This window comes from Dipteris shenzhenensis, chromosome 11 (assembly GCF_047967505.1).
Source record: "Dipteris shenzhenensis isolate YYH24624 ecotype China chromosome 11, Dip_SZ_1.0, whole genome shotgun sequence".
In the NCBI taxonomy this organism is placed as follows: Eukaryota; Viridiplantae; Streptophyta; class Polypodiopsida; order Gleicheniales; family Dipteridaceae; genus Dipteris; species Dipteris shenzhenensis.
Window position 1 is genome coordinate 29,610,572 of NC_141606.1, and position 9,506 is coordinate 29,620,077.

General features: G+C 42.7%; 1 pseudogene; it reads left to right on the forward strand.

The window, feature by feature from the left end:
* Positions 1–5,846: 5,846 nt before the first annotated feature.
* Positions 5,847–9,127, forward strand: LOC147896876 (putative TPR repeat-containing protein At2g32450 pseudogene; annotated as a pseudogene).
* The last annotated feature ends 379 nt before the right edge of the window (positions 9,128–9,506 follow it).

Below are 9,506 nucleotides of genomic sequence, written 5' to 3' on the forward strand. Positions count from 1 at the left end.
ATGACTCAATGAACAAAGGAGTTGGAGATTCATTCTTTTTTATTGTATTTTGAGAATGGGATATAGCATGCATTCTCTCCTCTCAAGTCTTCAAACAGTATCATAGTTAAGTTGTCCCAATTTTTAAAGCCTCGTGCTAAGCTTGCATTTGTCAGTTATCTTAGATACACAAATTCTTTTTTCTAACCATCTAATTGTTGGATTAAGATGGGTCATGCAATTGGTCAATACATAATGTATTGTCATCCTTCCAATTACGAAAACTGGTAGGTACGAAGTGCACAGTACACACGTCACCACGTGGGACTACAATGCATAGGTGTAGATCTTTTGATTAGGATGTTTTACATTTCTCTCCACTTTGTGGATGGATCAATAGACCACATAGCACCTCTATGTCCTTTTTGGGATACAAGGAGTGTATGGGATGTGAGGTTTTCTCCCTCACTAGCTTATGTACATATTGTATTGTTGCATATATAACACTATTTTTGGATTGTAGGTACAACTCATTCATAGAGTGGATTTTTTCCTTCCTCCTCCCTTTCTACTCTTCTCTTTTCTAGGATCTCAAATACTACAATGCTCTAAGCAATAAGCTTTTTTGCCACTCAGTCTTTCGAGGATCTCAGGCACTACAATGCTCTAAGCAATAAGCTTTTCCACCAACTAGTCTTTCTTTCTCTCCTCCTGCCTGCCTCCATCCTCTTCTTTCTCTGCTCCTCCCTCCCCACCTCTTCTCTACCTAGGATCTCAAGCACTACAATGCTCCAATGTGAATATTTTGCATTGAACGCCTCTCCTCCAAGCTGCAGTGCTTTCTTCTCTCTCTCTCTCTCTCTCTCTCTCTCCTACTTTCCGTACTCATTTCTTCCTTGTAGCATCATTATCCTCCCTTTTCTTAGCTCAAGGAACATTTTGTCCTTCTTCTCTCACTTCTTAGAGCATGTTGTTCTCTATTGCCTCAGTGCTAGTCTTGCTCCTTTTTTACTACTACCACTTCCTACTCTGTCCCATACACTACTGTTGCATCTCTCTTCTACTTCTCTCCTACTCCTTTTTGTCAATGCAACACACATTCTAATGATTGTAGACAAAGAAAAGGTGAAAGAGGTCAAAGCATAGAACAAAAAGATATCACATGAATAAATTATTCAAAGCAAATATTCTTTAACTATGGGATTATTTTGAGAAAACGTATGCGAGTGCTCCCATTGAATTATTAAAATAATGGTTTTTTTTTTAATTTTGACTCTTCCTTTCATTAATATATACAATTCAAGACTTCCTTGAAATTTTGCATACTTTTGTCACACAATTAATTCTTAGCATTACTCCCTCCCTACGAAACACTTCTTTCCATATTGGTTTGCTATTTTTTTGTAAACAGTATAATAATGCTTGATTTTCCTACTTTGAGCTTGTTTCAGTGAATGGAACGTCACCAAAGTCCATGTAGCTTGAATGTCTATACAAATTGAATGACTATACAATGGACCATTAGTGTTGTTGAGAATTCCCTTATCATTAATGGAACTTAAAATTAACGCATTTCTTATTTTTGTATCACACCATAATTGATTACCTAGGAGTTGCACACATGTAATAGCATTAATACTAAATGGAATTTGTATTTCCAAAACAATGGTCATCAAGGGTGATACATCCATGCCCCACATCTCCATTGGAATTTCCATGAAATAAAAGTTTGAATCTCTTAAAATTCGGTAATTTATTGACACATTTTGGAGTAAGGAAGGCATGCCTTCAAACAAAATTTTTCTCAAAACTTATGTGACCATCTTTTCTTCAATGTGGAGATAATACATTGAATTTTCTAGAAGCGCTATGTGGCTTAGCTTTACTTAGAAAAGAGTCATAGGGAATCATCTCCTTAATAAAAAATAGATAGGTTATTTTCACCATACAAATGACATCACTTGCTATCACACTCCTTAGTGATGTAAATGATGAAATGTTGTAGGAGATGCCATTTAGTAACTAGAGAAAAGCATGGATAACACTTGAGATTCAAGACAACCTTAGAACGACAACAAGTTTGAGCTATAAACTACATTAAATGACTACATAGACATGAGACAACAATAATGCTTTCCCATATACCAAAGGCAAGGCAATGGCAAGCAACACACTTTCAATATATTGCTAAACATATCTTGTAAGGTAGTTGTAAAGTTTCTTCTTTTTTAAGGATACATGATGTTATTGGAGTGCCATGTAGTAGACTTATGAGACACAAGGTTAAAAAGTGAGCAAGGGCTAGCTAGCTTAAAGTTGTCATTCAAGAGTACCATGGTACCTTGTGAAAAGGTTGATGAGGGTCACATGTTTTTAGGAATTGGGACGTGGTGGGAGCTTGAAGCTAGGGAGACAAAGAACTAATAAAGACATGAGGGTGCACATAAGCAACCCTTCCCCCAATTTCCCAAGTACCCCCCCCACACACACACACATGCGCGCACGCATTTAGACACACACACGCAGGCATGCATGCGCATGCACACACACACAAGCACATATGTGTGCGCACATGTGCGTGTGCATGTGTGTGTGTGTGCACGCGCATGCATGTGCATGTGTGTGCATGCGTGCGTGCGTGTGTGTGTGTGCGCGCGCTTGCATTTGCATGTGCATGCACACACGCCTGCGCACACATGTAAATGCATGTGTGATTGTGATACACATGATTGCATGCATGATTGTGATACACTTGAAAGATAAAGCCTACACAAAGAATTGAGTAATACCCAAGGGCTTGGCTTAGTGGTTCTCCACCACTCATGTCTAAGTTACACATCATGATAAATAATTCCACGATACATATAGTAAGAACCTATGGTACACTAGGAATCCTATAGAAGAGAACCCACATGCTTTTAAGAGGCCCTTTTTTACTATCTATGGATGAGCTTGACAGAAGTAGAGAAGAAAAAAGGAGGTAATAAAGGGTGCATACACATGCATGCTACACGTATGTATGTGGGCACTTGTGCCAATGTGCCTTACACCCACATTACACTTCGTGCTTGCGCATATGCATGTGGGTATATGTGCTAGTGATGTACTTTAAACCTCTTGCCCCCAACTCTCTCTCTCTCTCTCTCTCTCTCTCTCTCTCTCTCACACACACACACACACACACACGCGCGCGCGCACACACACGTGCATGCGTGCGCGTGATGTACACATGGCTATGCGGGCACATCTTATTTTTCAATTTACCTCCCAACCTCCTGATCCATGATGTGTTTCCATTCATGATTTAATTATGTTAAAGAGGTAACCATGCTGGTTCACTTATGTTACCCTGTCATTAACCTTCACAAAGCAATTGATTCATTATTATATATGCTAATGAGCTTACCATGCAAGTTCACTTAATATGTTAAAGTTTACCTTGACAAAGCAATTCCTTTCCCATGGGTGTTCCATCACAATGAGGTGCAAGAGTTATTAATACAAACTATTAAAAGTGTTTTTGGCTATTTCCAAATGAAATTTGAAAGCATTAGTTAACTCATCATTATGAGCAAGTTCTTGAATAGGCTGAGCCTTTTATAAGTGAAAAAAGCACCATTCTTCATGAGTAAGATCATCCTTTGCTTGTAAAAGTGTACAAGCATGCAAAAGATTTGGCATAAGTAATCAATCTTGTTGATTTTCTACTTTTCATATTGTAATGTAACTACAATGTGAGTAAGCACAAGCTACCAGTGGGAGTGCGGGTTATCCCACTTTATTTCATTATATACCAATGGGTTGAGAACGGGTTAACAAAACCATGTTATTCCCATCCTATACCGCTTAGTACTGTGTTAAGGCCCTAAGAGCCTCTCTCTTAAGTGCCCATACCTGTGTGCATGATCTCAAGACGATATTTCCTTTGTCTTTAACCAAGGCCTTTAGACCCCAAGGTAGAGTGTGGGTTTATGAAATATGGGAGGAAAAGTGCCTATCCATCCTAACACCAAGGTTGGGAAAGTGAACTTTTGTCCAGAAAGAGGATGGTTACATTCAAATCTAGCTCCCCTCAAAAGCCATAAAGATAACTTGTAAAATCTTTGGGATGCAATGCATGTGCTCACATCAACGAAAACCATATAAGGAAGGTGTGTGCCAAAACCTAAGGTTGACAAACAATGGCAATCGTGCTAGGAGATGTATGTAATAGGTCTACAATCTAGTAATGAGACTTTGTGCATGGATGGGAGCTCGTTGTACTTCACAAGCTGAGATTGGATGCATGTCCCAATGACTATTCACAATGAAAATACTTAGCTAGCAATTCATTAGTGGATTGCCTTCACTTCACGTTGGGTAACCAAGCCCCTCCTTACCGTTTTCCATTGGAATTTGTGTTGGGGAAATGGGAACTGGCTGGCCTTACCTAAATTATTGTAAGGAAGTGTGTGAAAATGTGAAATTTAAAGAATTCTTGTCTCTTTCTCCCTCTCTCCCTTCCTGTCTCTCTCTCAGACCTCCTACCTCCCTCTCTTAGACCTCCTTGCTCTTTGTCTCTCAAGATCCTACTGTACGGTCCCTCTTCAAGTGTACGCTACCCCCCTCCCTCTCCATTATAGTCGATCTACCTTTATTGTCTCTCTCAATGCTCTTGCAAATTGAAGGGACTGGTCATTATAGAGTGCGCTGAGTCACTTGGCTCTATGGCATATTGCTCTTGGTTTCTTTTTAATATGGTTTGATGTAATGGTATGATTTTTGTTGGCACTCATACCTTGCTTATGAATTACTAGAAAAGAAGAGCCCTTAACAATATGTTCATTACACAATGACCTTGGTATTTACACCAAGTGCCACACTACAACCATGTGTTGCTGTGGTCGCCATGCGTTAGCTGTTGATTTGTTGCACAAGTGGAGTGCCCATGCACCTAGGCAGCCTCTATCGCTCGCTCATGGGATTTGAACCCTTGCCAGCCAATAAGAAAATTGAGCCTCTGACCACATGGACCATGTTTGTGCCCTTGTCATTGCACATCCCCCTTTTTATTTATCTATTGGGGAGCCTGGTGCGTAATGCGTAACCACACAATGCAAGTCCTTTCTCTCACGTGGGTAGGGGGCGGTGCCTCAAGCCTACATGTTATGCTTGGATCGAGACTCATGGTTCAGCTCACCAGATGTTGAATTTTTCTCCAACAGATACGTCTTACCCTGGGCACATGCAACATTTTTGGCAAAGTTGAGACAAGGAAGACAAATTAGATGCCTGATGGATGCAAATGATATGCACAGGCAGGCAAGGGTCGGCGAGAGGGGGGTATCCAATAGAAATGAAGAACAACGAAGAACAATGCTTCTCAGATTTCAATATGAACATGTGCCTCTAACTCCGACAAGGTCTGGCAAACTTCTCGAGACGGGCTGCAATCGGAACCACACGCATGCGGCCCCGGCATGGATGATGGAAGCATGCAGGCACATCGATTTTGTGTTTGCAAGTCCATAACTCTGCATTGAAGATCCGAGCACACATTGAATGAAATGAGAAGCTGCTATCAAAAATCAATAATCAGAGAATGGATTATGGAAAGAATGGCCAAGCTGCACATAAAGTAGCCATTGCTGAGACGCCACTCAAGGTACTTAATAATATTCTTGGGGGATAGTGCGCTGAAAATCATTGGGCAATTGCTAATGATTCAGGAGCTGTTGATGGTGAAAAAAATATGAAAACTGGAAAAGGGAGAAGCACGTGTTGAATGCTTACTGAGCAGAGCTGTTGTGGAGAGTGTTCATCTTGTTTATATTCGTGAATTTGATTAAGCTGCAAATTGCAATGTCTGCGTTGGGCACTCTTTTAGCTCCCATGGATCATTCAGCTCGTTCGTTTGTGCCACCTTAACTGTTTCTGGGGAATTGGGCTCCCCTTCACGGCGCTTGGCGGATATCGGGACTCTCAACAGAGCTCCAATTTTGAAAAATTGAAACATTTGTTATCATGTAGTCATCTGTACGCTCTCATCTGTTTCCGCCAAAGCTCACCTGCACTTCAGATTTGGTGCCCACTGCCGACGCAGTTTCCTGCTCGCTCCTGGACAATGCTTTTTATGTACATGACGACAGATCTTCGTCCTCATTCTGTCTCGGTTCCTCTCTACATCATTCTTGCAGGACGTGTGCACAATCGCTTTCAGTTCACCTCGTGCTTTTAATGAAGGGAAGGCGAGATCTGAGTGCTCACTGCTCAAATTTGGAGTGCAATCCCTCAGGATGGCGTGTGGAGTACAGGGAGTACAGACCTGCAGCCTCCGTGAACAAGCGTCCAGTAAGATTCGGAGCGTGCCACAAGCTTCTCGTGCTGGCTACTTCTCTGGGTGTACGGCTAAGTTCGCTTGCCCTCAGCGCATCAGTTTGAATCGAGCCTCCTATCGTCTCGGAGTTCCCAGGGCACGTGCAGGTGCAAAATTTCCAAACGCATGAGCACAGTTTTCTGTTGTGCTTCTGTCTATCTGCCTCGCTACAACACTTTTGCAGGAATTGCGCATGTTCTCTGCCTTGCGCGGCTTTGGAGCAGAAATCGAAGAACCACAAATGGCGTCCGGAGGGCAGTTCTCCAGCCTCCGTGTACAGAAAGTTAGTAAAATTTTCAGGCTATTCGATGGCAATCGAGATGATCACCTCGATAGAGACGAGATGTCTGCGCTTGTGGTTGCAGTTAATCCCCGTGTGAAGTTCAATGAAAGTCAGATAGCAGCTATTCTCAATGAGGTCTTCCGCACATACGGTGACTACATCGATGAAGCCAAAGGCCTGAGTTTCGATGGCTTGCTACAAACGTATGATGATGGCGCTGGAGATGTAGACAGAGATTTCAATTCGCTGGGTCTGGAGCTAGATATCGAGGAAGAGGTTGAGGACAGTGAGATTGAAGTGGCCAGTCGAGAAGGGGCGGCGTCTTCTAGCGCTGCGAGTAAGAGGTCTGGCGGTATTTCGTCAGTAGAGGATAAAACACCTCCCGGTAGAAGAAAGAGAAGTGTTGGATCGTGGGCAGATTCGCCCAAAAACGGAATTGCCTATGATGATACTTGGCGTTTGGTGGAGGATCTGGAGATCATCATAAGGCGCCTTGAAGGTAAGATGGATGCCCGCAGCAAGAAGGGGAGAGGTGATGCTGGTAGCACAGATTCTGCCTGTGCTACCATAGGCTGGTCCAGGGATGTTAGCAGTGTAGATGGCGAGGGGGTGATTGGTAGAATATCTTGGGAGGAGCTCGGGCAAGATTACACAAATTTTCAGAGAGGGTTGGCTGAGATTAGGAACAAGGCCGGAGAACCAGGGACACGGGAAGAGGCTTTTGATGCTCACATGGCTATTGGCAGAACTCTGTTTGATCATAGATTATACAAGGAGGCTCTGGTGAGCTTCAAGAGAGCTACTGAGCTTAAACCCACAGATGTTCGACCACACTTCCAGCATGGTAACGCGCTTTATGCCTTAGATAAATTTTCAGAGGCCAAAGAAGCTTATTCCTTAGCACTGGATGCAGGACAGATGAGTGGTAGCCAATGGGTGAGTCTTCTTCCGCAGATCCATGTGAATTTAGGCATAGCTTTGGAGGCAGAAGGGATGCTCCTGGGTGCAAGCGAGCACTACAAGGAGGCAGCTATTCGAGAGCCTAAACATTACCGGGCTTTGAAGCTTTTGGGAAGTGCATTGTATGGCGTGGGCGAGTATAGGGCAGCAAAGGAGGCATTGCTCGAGGCTATTTCCTTGAATGCAGCATATGCTGATGCTCACTGTGATCTGGGCTCAGCCTTGCATGCGCTGGGAAATCACGAGCAAGCAATCCAAGAGTTTGAGAAGGCTATAGATCTGAAGCCAAATCACATTGAAGCGCTCTACAATCTAGGAACCTTATACAAGGACATTGGAAGGTTTCAGAGGGCAGAGGATACATATTCCAAAGTGCTGGCCCTGCAGCCTTTTCATTGGCGTGCTCAGCTCAACAGAGCAGTGTCTTTACTCGGGGCAGGGGAGGTCGATGAAGCAAAGAAAGCTTTCAAGGAAGCCTACAAGATGACCAAAAGATCTGAATTATATGATGCCCTTGTGCATCTCAGACAAATGGAAAGGCGGCCTAATGGACTCTTAAGTTTTCTGAGAAAGGGAGAGGAGAATTCAGGCATTATAGGGGATAGCTTCAGAGCTGAAGATGACTTGATTACAGTAGAGGCTTCACAGTTTAGAAGGGCAAATTCAAGGACCACTCCTCGTCAGTGGCTTGCATGTGCACTTGACATCAGACTATTTCAGAGATGTACCAGGCTAAACCGATGTGACATAGCAACTGTGAAGAAAGAACTTAACCAAACTGTTCTACCTGTGTCCTCCTCACATGTTGGCATTTCAGAAAAGTACATTCGAAAGGAGGCATTAGAGAAGATTTTAAGGCGTTTTCTGCACTTCTTGAAGCCTGAAGCATTCCAAGGAGCTATGAAGTTGATCAATGAGAAAGTTCTGACTGTATTGGATATGGGTGGGTCAGGGCGAGTAGACCTGGGCATGGTTTTTGCTGTTATTTCACCTGTTTGTGGAGGATCATTAGACAAAAGGAAACGTACAGCTTTTGATGCTCTTGTCTGGCGTTCCTCCAAGGTTGTGGACGGAGAAATATCAAGGAAAGATGCTAATCAATACATGAAGATTCTGCGAGCTGCTTATCTACCCTCACAAGGGGCAAGCGATCTGATGGAAATTAATGGAGAAGATGATCAGGCAAGCATATCCTTCCCAGAGTTTGTTGAAATGTTTGATGATCCTGAGTGGGGCTTTGGAATTATGAGCATACTAGCAAAACTGGAGATGGAGGATTCTGTGCGGCATGGGAGGCAGATGTGTTCTGCCTGTTCTTATCCTATAATTGGCCCTCGGTTCAAGGAGGTGAAAGCCAATTTTAGCCTCTGTTGTTCCTGTTACAGTTCTGGCAAGGTGCCTTCAACTTCAAAACAGGAAGAATATTGCTTTAAAGAGTACAACAGTGAAATAGAAGCTGTCAGGGACAGGTTATGGTTCTTTAAACCACATTTTCCCCCTTGTTCAGAATTGTAAATTTCAATTTGCAATTTCTAATAAATAATTTTGAAAGGCATACTTGGGAGAGCTACTGAAAAGAAGTTCATTATCATGCGGGATTCGTGGGTGCCTTTGACTTGAGTTTGGTCTAGTCAATTGTTTCTAAAGCAGGATCCCCCCCCCTCTCTCTCTCTCTATATATATGTGGGTGTGTGTGTGTGTGTGTGTGTGTGTGTGTGTGTGTGTCCATTTTTACTTTCTTTAGGCGCTCTCTGCAGCAATCTTTCTATGATTGCTTGCAGACTAAGTGCATAGATCATGATGTATATCTGTCTTATATTGAGGTTTTCTCTTGATGTATTTCTCATCGTCCTATTCTGGGATATGATTTGTAATATAAAGCAACTCAATTTTCTCCCCAAAAAAAAAAGTGTGTGTGTGTCTCCTGAT